Here is a 14767-nt window from a genome sequence, read left to right as displayed (position 1 = left end):
AATCCAGACTATATGGTGGGTGTGGTAGGTCAGTCCAGACAGGATTGGCAATGTGCTCCATGGTCTTCAAACTGTTATGAGGCCTGGCATTATCGTGTTGCAAGAGAAAGATAGTCTTCTTCTCCGGCTTGACTCTGGAAGTTTGAACCTCAGCTTAGTCAGCATTGTGATGTAGTGGTCAGAGTTGATGGTTTGTACAGGTTCCAGGAAATCCGAAAGGATCACCCCTTTCCTATCTCAAAAGACAGTGCACATCACTTTAAACGCTGAGGGCTGCATCATGCACTTTTTCTTCAATGGGGAATTCACATCAACACTCCATGGATTGCCATGTTGACACCAGCTCATACTGGCAACAACACAACTTGTCACTAGTAATGATGCGATCCAGGAAACTGTCACCTTCAGCCTTGTTTTGGTTCAGTAGTTCCTGACAAATTTGCATACAGTGTTCTTTCTGTTCCAGTGTGAGCATTTGTGGGACCCACTTGCTGCAAACTTTGTAATATTCCAAGATTGCCATCATTGCTTCCAACACATTTAAGATGATATTCATTTCTGTACAGAGTACTCTGGTTGAAATACGTTTAAGAAACGTTTAGATGTTGTGTTAGTGGGGTTGTTGGTGGTAGGTGGATGGTTGGACTGGATGATCTTGTAGGTCTTTTCCAACATAGCTAATTCTATGATTCCATGATTCTATTATTCTAAATCCACCAGTTCATGTGGATTAGGTGATTGAGATGCTCTTCATTTAGTGGTGTGACAGCTGTGCATGGCCATCTAGAACGTGGCTTGTCTTTCATGTTGCTGTCACCACTGCTGAAACACACCACCCACCGCCTCACTGTACTCTCCCATCCACTGTTTGGTCTCCATCAACATTTAGCAAGTACCGATGAATGTCAGTAGGTGCCATTTTATCTGCATGGAGCAATTCAGTGACACACTTGTCCTTCATCTGCACTTTCATGTCAGGTGCCATTTTGTCAGACCATGCCTCTGCTGCCATCTGTTGCACGGCAACAAAATGGAAGGAAATACTGGTGGGAAGGTTCAACCTCTACTGCCATACCTCCAACATCCACCTCTGATGCTGTGGACCAACATAATAAAATAGGAGGCATTAATTTTGGAGCAGGCCTTTAAAAGTACATCTCCGTGATCAGAAATAACATTGACTTTGGTAACAGTAACTTACAAATGTGACATGAGAATTCGTAAGTAGCTGTCTAAGAGGAGTCTAAACTCATATCCACCAGCTTTATTACAAATGTTGGAGGAAAGGGGGCAGAGATCACGCAGGTCACAACCAAGAGACTCAGAACAATTCTTATGGCCAACATACCTCAGTATGTATCAGCCTCACCCCATGATTCTTATCTCAGACCTTGATTCCCAGTCTGTAGAGAGTTTGAGTAGGAAGTGATGCTACTGCACAACTATTTCCCTTCCTGGCCCCAAAATGGACTTCATTTGTGATTCTTGGCCATTATTACCACCAAACACTGTGCTGCATATCATGGGTTGCAGTTTTTTAATCATTCTCTTGCTTATAGGTCCCAAGTAGGCCAGTAGTAACACAGGGTGCTGGCACGTGACTGTACTGGCAGTCTAACTGTGCTTGTGAGATAGATAGCTACATCAGCATTCAGCCTTCACAGACATTTCAAATAGGATTTCCACTGAGTATGATAAACAGCAGCATTTGGGATGCTGTCTTAGAGAGAGCATTTAGAGAGCAAGGTCTCCCATGGATCTTATTCTTGCCTGAAAGAAAAAGGGCCTGTGCCAATACAGAAAGATGTTTTGCCTACACCAGAGGTATTCTCCAGGCACACCTGGTGCTCAGTGAGCCTGCACTGTTGTAACACCCAAAGGATCTTCCAGCAACAGGCCGTCCTCTTGGTCTGTCTGTATGAACTCATTTGCCCAAAGAGTCTTGCTCTATCTAGAAAATTTACATAAGGATACAAACAGGGAAATAGGGCACAGAATGCACTTAAACACCTAGCAGTTAAATGCCTAAAAGGCTGTAGCTAAAGGTGAGAAAATAATACATTTTCAGAAGTATTCAGTGTTATCTCCAGACTGTTTCCACTAAATGAGTAGGTACAAGACAGCTTATGAGAGCACCTGAAGGCTGGCACATGCTACAGAAAAGCTGGTCTTTCCACCATCTTGGAGGAAGTGCTAATATGCACTAATATCCCTTTTCTTAAGCAGTTCAAAAGCAGATGTAGATTTTGCCCCCTTTTTGTTTTTATTCTACTCCCAGTATGCATTTACCTATGCCCTTGTCATTATGTGATGCTTCACAGAGCCCTTTCTGTGCAAAAGGTAGCATGGATCAGCGACAAATGCTGCCTCCATCCTGCTCCCCATCCTTGAATTTCCATTTCACTGGCGAGTGGTGAACAATAGGCACCGACAGCTTTTGTGTCCTGATTCCTAGAAGAAAGCATCCGCCCGGGAGCAGCCTACCAGGCCCCAGAGGCTCAGGCGCAGCAGCAGCTGCAGCCTACATGGAGTGGGGGTGGTATAAATAGCTTGCTGGAATAGAGGCAGGATAATTACATGGTGTGGAGTGATGGCCAGAGCTGCAGCATTCAGGTTCAGCTTGGTTCTGTAATAAGCACTGTTTCAGCCAACAGCAGAATAGTATTAGGTGGTCCCGAAATTGCCAGTTTTTCTTATATGGTACAATTCAGTTTTTCTGAATCTTCTGCAGAAATTTTACTGTGGTATCAGTGACTTTATGTTTTATCATAGTCAGTCACTGACTTTTACCAAAAAAGAAAGTGTACCTATTCCACAAGTCAGGGACCTTGTCCTCTCCAAGCTTCGCTCACCAGGTGCTGGTAGGGGCCCTGCTCTGTGTGCCATCTGGCCTTCACAAATCCTGTCTTCTTTGCAGGACAGCTAGCTTCAAAAGGGGAGTGCTTTCTGTCTAACTACCCTACTCTGTACCCTGTTGACTGACTGCCCTCCTCTGTGCCATGGGACCTGCAGGACCAAATGTTCTTCATCTAAATTAAACAAGACCTGGACTGTCCTATTCACTGGGCATAGGCTGTAACTTTTGGGCCATTGTAGCCCAGTGGGAGGTGCCGGTTGGGTTGACAAGGGGTGTTGCAGCCATGTTGGCATGGTGTCAGTGCTACTCTGGTGCGCCGAGTTGGGCATGGACTAGTACTTTGACACACCAAGCCCGATGGAGCTGCAGCAAAGCAGGTGCTCATCCATTGCACCAGAGTGAAAATGGCAGCAAACACTTGCCTGAGGCCTCGCTTGTGCCCTCGAAGGGAGGTGCTGGCTGGGCCCAGCCACTCCACTTGGCAGCGCCAGGTCCCTGTTCGAGAGCCAGAGGCAGACAAGCTGCTTCAGCATTACAACCTGCTGCTAGCCTGCTGGTGATGATTTGTGACTGTCACTGCTCTGTAAAGATCACTGTCAGATAGATGCATAGCATTCATAACAAAAACTCATTCTGAATCCATCCCCTAGCAACAAACTCTTCCAGTCCTTTTGCTGATGCAAAGATTGAACACCTCTACCATCAGAGTTGTGTAACACAGTTGAAGCCCATCAAAAGCCTAGACCTGAGGAAGAAGACAACCACTAATGGATATAACCTCAGACAGGAACAAACAGGCATAGAATAATCAAATGTCCTGGGTTGGAAGGGACACACAAGGACCGCTGAGTCAAGCTCCAGGCTCCACACAAGACTACCTAAAAACTAGGTCACCAGAGAGCAGAGCTCAGCACTGCCCCTCCGCTCGTGTGAGGAGCTGTAGGTTGCCATGAGGCCTCCCCTCAGCCTGCTCTGCTCTGGGCTGAGCAAACGAAGGGGCCTCAGCCACTCCTCTAAGCCATTCTTTAGAGCCATTTACTCCAGCATCTCAAGCCCCCAGGACTTGGCAAAATTGAAGTTACAAGCCAGGGAGCCTGAGTAAATAAAAAACAATCACATATATACAGAATTTATATCAGCTCTTTCTTGCCCATGTGCAAACATTCGTTTCACCACTACTGGCAGAACACTAGATCCCTTACATGCCATGTATTTCCTGTTATCTCAGGCTTAACTAGAAGCGTTACTGGATAAGATGGAAGATGCTAACAACCACCTTTGATAGCAAGCCAGACCACTGCCTGCTATTTTGCATATCATTGGACGAGGGGGAGCCAATGCGCAGTAACCAGGCAGAATTCAACGTGTGCTCAGTGCAGTGTGCTGGCCACAGGAACAGACTTGTTTGCACTCACTGACCAAGGAACTTCAAGAAGTGCATTAAGCCACATTTAAAAGAAAGGCTTAAATTCCATTATCCCTGTTGGGTACAAGTGTGCCACACCTAGTGGACCGTGAATTCACTGTCTATCTTGTTAGTGAATAGTCTCCCAGAGTAGAGATCTGAGAAATCAGCCCTTCTAACGAATGGAGTGAGATTCAAGAGGCCTATGAGGAAGATCCCTACTTGCACAGCAGTGTGCTGAGTTGCATCACCAATAGCCCCACAGCATTTCAAGCAGTTTCTGCTGAGTGGCAGACACTTTCTGTGATGGCTGACATTAAAGAAAGCCCTGAATATGCATGTTGCCCTCTCTGCTGACAGCTGAGTCTCTGATGTAGTGAAATGCATAACATCTGCCAAAGGAGCAAGCCCTCAAGAATAAATTAGCATCTGCTTAGGATACGAGCTTGGACCCTTTGACTGGCTGAGACCAGTTAGGAGACCATCAAGGTAATATGTGGATATCCATTTTTCACTTCTCAAGTCCACAGAAGCCTAGTAAAAGTCAAAATTCTACTGCACGCAGTAAGAGGGCAGGGGAGCCTCATGGGCATTGCCAGTGTTCAGGTCCTCTGTGGCAGCATGGAATTTGTTCACAGCAATTCCCAGGTGATCATGGGAAGAAAAAGACCCCCCAGAAGCTAGAGGGAGAAAAAAGAAAAGAAAGAAAAAAAAAAGGAGAAGGAAAGAAACGTGAGAAATGTGGAGCTCTTTGAATGAGTTCAGAGGAGGGCGACCAAGATGATCAGAGGGCTGGAGCACCTCTCCTATGAGGAAAGGTTGAGGGAACTGGGCTTGTTTAGCTTGGAGAAGAGAAGGCTCCAGGGAGACCTCATTGTGGCCTTCCAATACTTGAAGGGAGTGTATAAACAGGAGGGGGAACAATTGTTCACGAGGGTGGACAGCGATAGGACAAGGGGGAATGGTTTTAAACTGAGACAGGGGAGATTTAGGTTAGATATTAGGAGGAAATTTTTCACACAGAGGGTGGTAACGTGCTGGAACAGGTTGCCCAAGGAGGCTGCGGATGCCCCGTCCCTGGAGGGGATGTGGGCCAGGCTGGATGTGGCTATGGGCAGCCTGGACTAGTGGTTGGCGACACTGCACTCAGCAGGGGGGTTGAGACTAGATGATCTTTGAGGTCCTTTTCAACCCAGGTCATTCTATGATTCTATGAAAGCAAAAATAAAAAAAAAAAAAAAAGGAGAAGGAAAGCAAAAAATAAAAATAAAAAATCTATGTAGTGGTTTCCATCAGCCTACACTGGCAAAATATAATTCCCTCTGTGCATCAATGAAAGGCTGTGGGTATTAGTAGGCTCTGCTGATGGCACTGCTAAGGTCACAACCCAGCTCTCTGCATGCCATCACTTGCTGATGCCACACTCTTCTGCATCACTGAAGGATGGGAATAACTGCCAGAGAAACACACAACCCAGTATTCAAGGTCTGCATCCAGGAGTGGAGCAATTCCTCTTTAACTCCAAAAGTGATCAACAGGAGCCCTGAAGTGCAGATTTAAGACATTTCAAGGTGGTGCAGAAACAATCAGCAAAGACATATCTGCCTCTTTTTGAGTCTCTCCTCACCTCAAGTTAGAAATCTGATGCTGAAGGAGACCTTGAGATCTTGCACCCCTTTTGTCCATTGTGGGACAGCACTGCCTTTTCCTTGTTCAAGAGACACAGTGAGGTCTTCCAAGCAGCAGGTTCCTCAGATCTTCTAAGGAAACAGGCAATTCCCAGAGGTTTGCCCTTCTTCCTTCACAGAATTTATTGTTCAGGCCGTGGCTCAGGTCACAGCCCTGGCTAGCGCAGCTGCCTTCATTGACTCAGTGGGACTGCTTCCTACCAGGGAGAGGGGGAAACTCGCTGAATTTTAATCACATTTTGGCTGCCAATTCCAAGGCCAGGAAAATACTTGTTTACATGATTAGAAACAAGATGTGTTGCATACACATATTCTCTTCAGCAATTAGTGCCTGAGCATAGGCAGACAACAACCTCCTGACCGAATACAATGCAAATCCCTCAGCTATGACATTCTGGCACTTTACCTCCAGGACCCTGGTGTTGCCACACCTGCCTCTCTGGCACTCAGAGCTATCACAAGGGAATTCTGGGCTGATTTCCTGTTTTGACTAGAAAAAAGTAAAATATACTTGGGAGCTAACAAGCCCTTAGCATTAAAAGCAGTTAGAAGAAAGAGGGAGCCTGTGTGCATCAGATGGAGCTGTGGTTTGGTTAAGGACAGCTTCAGCTTTCCAAGAGGAGCAACTGAATGGAAGTCAGTGAGCCAAAGTGCTTTAGAGGAAATCAAAATCGAGATCTTCATGTCTGCACAGAGCAGTGACCAAGGACAGCCACAGGCTGTAAAACAAGCAAACCCTCAGAGACAAGAATTCTACTGGCAAATCCCTGCCAAATCAGCAGTAATGTCTGCAAATGGTAGCCATGGAGTTTCTTATTGGAGGGCTCAGAAATGCAAACCACAATGCAGCTGCAGTCCAGTTCTTTAATTTCTGAAACGTTTCACAACCTGTGACCCCCGTCACAGAACCAGGTGTGTGTTGGATCTCTCTGTCCTTCACTCCATGTCTCTCTTTATCATTGGGAAATCAATTGTTTCAGCTTTTACTTGAGAAATCTTTAATGCAGCTGTCTAAAAACAGCCTTCTTTAATGATGCTGCCTCTGCAGGTATCTTTCACAACTTGTAACCTATCGCAAGAAATGCAGCATATGTGGTTTTTTTAATGCTGCAATAACCCTCTGCTTCCTAAATCTTCCATAATAAGTTGCAAGCATCTCTGGATAACTTGCAGACAAGCTAAAAATAGGAGAAGTCAACCAGTGAATTTAATATTTTGGTTTTCATTTTTTTCTTGGACATGCTCACTGTGTCAAGCAGTTGCACTTCCCATGAGGTCAGGCACTAGACAATAGTTTTCCGAGAGCATGGAAATAACAGAAACCCATGAAACAATTCCATATCCAGAAGCACGGAGCTGCTGGCACTCACTGAAAGGTTGGCCCTGGAAGTGCCCTGCGTTGTCTCTCTCCTCTCTGTCTTCTTTATACTGATATTTCTTTTCCAAATATCTTCCAGAGCTGTCTGCTTTTATCTGCTCCTGCTACCTACTGAGCCTCCCCAGTTTTCTCAGGCTGTGCATTCCTCAGTGTCTTGCTCCCACTCACTTCTGAGATTAATGCTATGTAATATTCCAGAGCTATCACATTCTGTTACTTAGAGCTCATCTTGTTCTTTCTAAAAATCGAATTTAAATTAAAGAAAAATTGAAAACCCTGTATATCTATGTGGACATACGCATCTAGGATCGAGTAGCAGTTTTGGAGGGGGGGAATAAATGGGTAGCCAGATCAGACAAAATAGTCATTTTGATACGAAAAAGGGTTCTCTGCTTTATTTAGGTGTAGGCATGTGACTTGTATAAGCTAGCACACCTCGGCATACAGTGAAAGGACTGCCTAATTTGGAGCGCCCATTCTTTGGATTGCCCTCCAGGTTTCCTGACTAGGTCAGCAACAAGGCAGGGACAGCACCTGCTCGAAGCCTGAGGGATGAAGGATGTTAAGAGGTGCAGCGAAGAGCCCATCCTGCTTCTCAGACATACCATTGATGACAAGTGATCAGCTCTAAGTAAGTCTTGCCACAATAAGATGGTGGTATGATTCACCCCTTTGGGCTGGAAGCCAGCTAGCTCAACAGCATGGAAATCAAATTCTTGCACTGCTCGGGACACAGGCAGGAGGTATGTAGGAAACTGGGCAGATTTTACTCGTGAATAACTGCAGAGTGTCCTGATGTGTCTTTTCTGCAGCACCTACAAGGCTGTGCTGGAAGATGGGCACCCTGCTCGTGTCTGTTCCCAGCAGGGCTGAATCTGTCCTTGCCATGCCCCACAAGCAGACCAGCAGAGCACAGCAGCTGACTTCACCAAGCATGGATAGAGTAGGCACTTACTTTCTACCCACATTTGCATTTCCCCTCAAAACAGATGTTGCTTCTCTGCCTTTCAGTGGAATAAATGCCATGAAGTACTACAATGGTAGTTAAAAATGTACTTCCATACTACATCATAGAAGAGTGGGCAAGTAAAGATGACTAACTCCAGTGCTTCAAAGTGAGGGAAATAAGTTCCCTGGAAGAGCAAATTAGGTGGCATGTCATTACTAACTGTTCCTACAGCAGCCCAGTGGGTACATGGCAGTTTGCAGACAGGTCTCCTGATCTGCAGAGCATAAAGCACTATTATGTGGTTCAGAAGGTTTTCCCTTCTAGGAAGGGTAGTTTCTGTGGGCTGGAGCTGATGAAATATCCTTTGCTCCGTACCTTTTCTGGTCAATGCTTGGCTGGACAAAGCTCTCTTCTGTGCCTTTCTGGAGAAAGAATAAATCACCTTATCCCTGTACCTTTTGAACTCAGCTGCCAGCCAGTTTGTTGCAATAAAATGAGAACTTCTAAACTCCGGCTGGCTTGAGAGTCCAACAAAGAGGTCAAAAAGGAGAGAAGTGTTCTGTGCTTTGCAGGGAGCTGGGATATTTGCCAAGATCAAGCACAGTTTTTTTCTCTAGCCAGTCAAGGGACACAGAATCTTTTCCAGATGCTGTTGTCCAATTCAGAGCAGTTTGGCCAAGAGCAGTATTCTAAAGGAATCCACTCTGGGCTGAGTTTGGATTTTATTTTTAGTCAGACTGTCTGTCCTTCTTTGCAAGGAAGAAAATATCATGCAATCCATGCTCATGCATCCACAGAAATATTGCTTTGAGACATACTGCAGTAAGAGCAATCTCTGCCACTGATCCTCCTTCACTCTGATGCGCAGTCACAGCGTCCATCTGTTTGTATGGTGTCCAACTCATTCCAGTGTATGGAAACCTCAATGTCCTGGGAGTGGGGCTCACTCCTCGGCACCCTTTGCCCTGGTCTGGCTTCTGCAGAAGGTCAATTTTCTGCCACCAGGGTCAGGAGGAGGCAGCATCAAGCAGCAGACCTTCCCCTCTGCTGTCCTTGTCCTGCCTGATCTTCTCCTTGGCACCAGGCTTCTCTGCAGAAAAATTTCCTCAGTGTTGCAGCGAGCAACGACCCACCACTTATTTCTGCCATCATTTCTGCTGCTTGCCTGTGATTAGCTAATTTCTTCATGTTGCTGAAATAAAAGAATGGGCTTGCAGAAGCAATAGGAGGAAAATGGAAACACGTAGTTTTCTATGCGAAGTTCCTTAGAACGTGTCACATGATCCCAATAAAGTCTATAATCTGAGGGCTTTTTGATGGCCTAGGCTTTTCCCCAGTGCAACATCATATCCCAGCACTAATCCCATTCAGCTTTCACTTGCATCCATAGATATCATTCTGCTCCTTTCTCTCCCCTGCCCTCAGTCTCCCATTCCAGGATCTCTAGACCCTGGGTTCATTCCTCTCTGAACAATATTAGGAAAATCAGCTGGCTGCCTGGCTGCCCCAGGCTGCCCTAGAAGACCAGTGCATTAGGCCAGCTTAGTGTCATTCAGAAATATAATGGTCTCCTTAGAAACTCAGTTTCAAGATGATAGATTACCTGGACTTGCAGAGGAGCAGCTCTCTGGTCACCAACTAATCCCGCTTAGGGAAAATCTGGGCACAACAGCAGCAGGGAGGGATGTTGCTACTTAAAACTACAATAAAGCCCAGACTGAGATTTTTGTCATGTACACCTTTTTCAGGTACTAGCTTTCTAATTGCTTTCTTCTTATAATGGGGTCTATTATTTGTACAGCTCATGAAGAATGACAAGCTTATCATAACCTTCTTGCACAGGCATCTGACAGATGCAGTGGCAATTTCCTATGACTACTGAGGTTCAGTGACAGATCTCTGTGCTCATTGCTCTCAGAGACACTATATCTCATTTAGCAGATCAGACAACAGGTGAATGAAAGAGAGGGTTTCAGTAGAAGAACTATGGGCGTTACCTGGACTTTTTGCCCAGAATCTGGGCTACACCCGATCTTTCAGGATGCAAAAGAGATTGGATATAATTTATCATAATTTTGTTAACAGAAAATGCAGAATAATTTGCAGACCATAATAAACTTTCTACTTTTCTAATGCACTGGAATAGAATGATCTAAAGGTTTAGCTGGGATGAGAGCTTGAATTCTCTATGTAAAAGCTTTCACAGTGAAGTAAGACTGAACCCAGCAAGGCAAGCAGCTGAACAAGCGCACAGTGTCTCAGCTGCAGCTGGGTGAGTTGCTGCACTGAGACAGCACTCAGGCACCAGTAGCTGCATGCAGGCAAGCTCCCAGGAGCGGACGCACTGAGCCCAGAGGATGCTCTGCTGCCAGGTGCATACAGTAGCAGCAAGGAGCTGCCAGCATTTCCCAGAGCCACTCTGTTCTCTACTGCTGCTGGTTCAGAGTCCAAATGGGTGAAGCACCCGGCCCATCAGTCTGCCATGTGGGACAGGAGGCACCACAGGAGGTTACCTTCAACAAGGTAAGACTGCAGACAGACTAGGTGTTACCTAAGCTCTCTGTCGGTGTTAGATAAACGGATCTTGCAAACACAGGAAGCAAGAATCCCGTTTTATTCTCACCTCACATGAGTTTATAGACCCAACGGTATTACAGTGTATATAAAAATTGCCGTCATTTAAAATGATTTTTAAAATTGTATAATACCTATAATCATATGAAACTCATTCCTTTTTACTACCTACCTACTTCTAGAAGGCACCGGTTTAATTGAGGACTGCGCATAACTTTGGGAACCCTAGAAGAAGACTAACACCTTCAGGGAATTGGATCTGGCATCCAAAAACATTGAGCAAGGGCGCTGACAGATGGCCAAGGTGATGAAGACATAGGTTTCTGAAGCTGAGATCTCTCAGACATGTAGGTCTGCACTAAATCAGCCAGAAAGCCTGCCCCTCCCACCCTTCTGCCTCTCTTTGATGGGTTACTGCAGACACAGCAGCGTTGTTCTCATCAGCAAGGCAGACAAACCCTTTCTCCTTGCTCTGGGCCCTCTCTCCAGCCAGGTGCAGCACCCTGGCTGCACAGCTGCCACTCTCTGCACATGCAGTGGGGATTGCTGCTGGAAACTCCCCTTGTGCCACTCCTATCTCAGCCCCAGTGACACATGGAGAGTCACATCCTCCCGCCTTGCTTGTGAGCCAGCATTACCTGCAGACTTTATGTTGCTACCACAAAGCTTCCTTCCTCAGCAGGCTGGAGGCAGGAAGCGCTGCCTTGGGTGCTGCTTACAAAGCATGCACGCATCCAGATACGCTCAGATGAGTGACTCCTCAGCCGTTTCCTCCTCAGGAAGCTGCCCAAGAATTACCCTACTACTTAATTGGCTCCTTGCCACATCTCTCTGTGACATCACTTACGGTAACTAGCCTAAACTTTCCCAGCTTGCAAAATGGGATTAAATCATACTTGCCTGGTATCGTGCGTGAATTTACTAAACAGTAAGCATTCAAGTGACAGCAGATACGGTAATAACTAAAACTAACAAGGTGCATTGTTAAGGCATGGTGATCTAATAGGAAAAGATGTTGTGGTGCTCTGCACAAACCTTTAGGTCCTCAACCTGAATTCCTCACCTTTCCAGGAACCATCTGACACCATAAGGGATGGGGACGGAGCTGAGAGTAGCCCAGGTTTAGTGATACCCCAGAAATACAGCCTGCAGCATCACCAGGTGAAGCAGCAAATGGGGTTTGGCAGAGAGCATTTTGGAGCCTTGCAGAGGCTTGTGAGGGAGCAGGGAAGGTTTCTGGGTGACAGAAACGCAGGAGGGAGACAACTGTCACAGATCTTCTGGAAAGACTCAGGAAGGAAGTGGGAGTGCAACTTCCTACTCAGGACAGCAAGATTTGACCGCTGTTCAATTTCCCTATGACTCAAATGGTATTTCTTAAAGCAGCCCTTCTTTTGGTGACTAAAAATTAGCAACTGCTAAAGCAGAGGAGACTGCTGACTAATGCTGCACTAGAGGATGCATCCTTCTCTTGAGGATAAGTTGGTACAAGCACCGATTTGGGGATGAGATAGACAGGACTTCCAGGGTTACCTCATCACTGCTGACCTACGGTTCCCATGCAGAGTGTTTTCTAAAATGTAGAGAAGATGACTAAAACAAGGCAACTTCTGTAACTGTTCTATAACTTTATTACCATCTACATGAATGACATTTCTAAGGGATATATATATATTCAATGGCAAAATTTTTTTGAGTCATCAGATGAAAAGAGAATGAGAACCACACACCTTCCCTGAATTCATTTCGCTTGAACATGAGCACATCATTCGGAAAAACATCCCATCCCTGTGTTGTGTCCAGTGACCACAGCTTTTGGGAAGCAGTGGCAATGGGAGGTTCCTCTGATCATAAAAACTCTGGGTTTTATTTCCAGGCTGAATGTGTTGAGATGGACCTTCCTTCCCTTTGCTGTTGCTGTGCTCTTTCCTACCAAACTGAAGACACCTACAAGGGTACGTTCCTGACACAGAAGCTCTGGTAGTGACTTACTCTCCAAATGATCATGCTCCACTTTAATTACATACCATTTTTTCTGTTTGTTTGGTTTTTTAATCAAAATACTGCATTTTCCCAAAGCAAATTCCTGAATGAAAACTAAATTTAAACAAGTTAGTACTTTATCTTTCCTACCAAAATTATAATCTCAACAAAGAAAAGGTCTCCAATTGGGTTGACAATTTTAATTGTCATTTATTAGTTGCCCTTTTTAAATAAAGAATATCAGCTGGCTGTTCCATTATTTCACCTGGACTTGAAGGTCATAAATGGACAGCTCATTTATTCTTTTTAAGTATTAGTAAAAACTCCATCTTTCTTCCACTTTTTTTTTCTTCCACATTTCCCCAGTGCTGCTAACAACTCTGCAAATCAACGCTTTCGGCTTCCGTAGTTTCTGCTCAAAAGCCTTTTGGGCTACTTTTGGACCAAAAAAAACCCCACATTTCCTTTCTATCTTGCAACATTTATATCATCATTTAGCTTTCTCTCTCTGTCAACCTTGATGCCTTGCCCTTACCAGGAACTGTGCTGAGTGTTGGTCTGATAACACTGTTAGAATGAGTTTTGTCCTAAAGTATGTTTAACAAAACCACAAAACCTCCTCAAAGAAAAGCCTTATTTTATTTACTGGGCTTATGGTTCAGGCTAACTTGCTCTTTTGAATTTACCTATTTGCCACCATTCTGCTGGAACAGAATGTATCAGTTTTGCACATTTCAGCTGGTGACTGCAGGGGCCATCTTTGTGTTGGGGACATGTCCCTTTCCCAAGAAGTGCCCATCCAGCACCTCAGAGGAGGAAGGTGGCCAGCAGGCACAGGAGATAGTCACACTAGGAAAGGAAGGAGCCCAGAGTCAGAAAACTTCAAGCTAACTCAGTCTCTTTTAGTTAAAAAGAAGCAGATCTCTCAGGGAAGAGCAAATTAGTAACCAGTCTCTGACACTGTTTGTCTTTCTTCTGATGGATGAGCCGTTCTTCCCCTCTCTTTCAGACTAATACTTGGCTATACTTTCCTTTTAATGAGCTTTTGGAGCAAAGCCCAAAATGGATCAAAGACCTTGGGCTTAGGAGGAAAGGGAGGACGCATAAACCAAACGTTCGTGTTTTTTCTCTTTCTTCTTTACAAACATAAATTGCACCTTTCATTATTGAGGTTAATGTCAACAAAGAGGCTTGGTGCTTTGTTTCAGGAACAGAGGGTGACCTGGCTGCCATTTTACCAGTGATGGATGTCAAGCAGCAAGCAGGTGCCAGAGAGACCTCTGGAAGAGGGTTAGAGTAAGGGTGACTGCTGCAGATAGGCAGCACTTGCCTTTCTGAGCAAATGTATCCCTGCCTGCACAAACACAGCAGCCCTCAGGGGAAAAACTGAGAGAAGATGAATGGGTGATTTTCTACTTCTTGTGTGACGTGAGAACCTTGGTCTTGAGGTGGCAAGAAATTGCAGCTGTCAGGAGATAAAGGAGCAAAGCAGGGCAGGTAGGAGAAATCATGTCAAATCTCCATCCTTCCTTCCCCATGTCCCTGAAGTGTGATTAGTAAAAGTCCACCGCTGATAGTAGACAGCTTTGAAATCAGTGGGTGAGAAGATCCCCCACTGCCTGGAGCTGTTGTTGCTCTGACAGCCTAGTACAGAGTACAGACCTAAAAAGAGGAAACAAATAATCCTGCAAGGTTAAGGCCATCAGGACTTGGCTGTTACATTTGACCCATTTTCTCCCTTTTCCAAAAGGAAGCTTTGCCAGGTATTTGGAAACTTGTACTTGCCTACACATGCCTACCATAAAAGGGAGCTAAGTGAGAACAATTACGAGGCTGATGAAGCTGGGCAAGTACAGGGCAGAAAAGATACAGATCATCCAGCAGAAGCAGAAATAGCAATAGCTGTAAAGAGACTGCCAAGCCCCCCCCCCCC

Source organism: Numida meleagris, chromosome 6 (assembly GCF_002078875.1).
Source record: "Numida meleagris isolate 19003 breed g44 Domestic line chromosome 6, NumMel1.0, whole genome shotgun sequence".
In the NCBI taxonomy this organism is placed as follows: Eukaryota; Metazoa; Chordata; class Aves; order Galliformes; family Numididae; genus Numida; species Numida meleagris.
The sequence above is the reverse complement of the archived record's forward strand: the minus strand, read 5'-3'. Positions refer to the sequence as shown.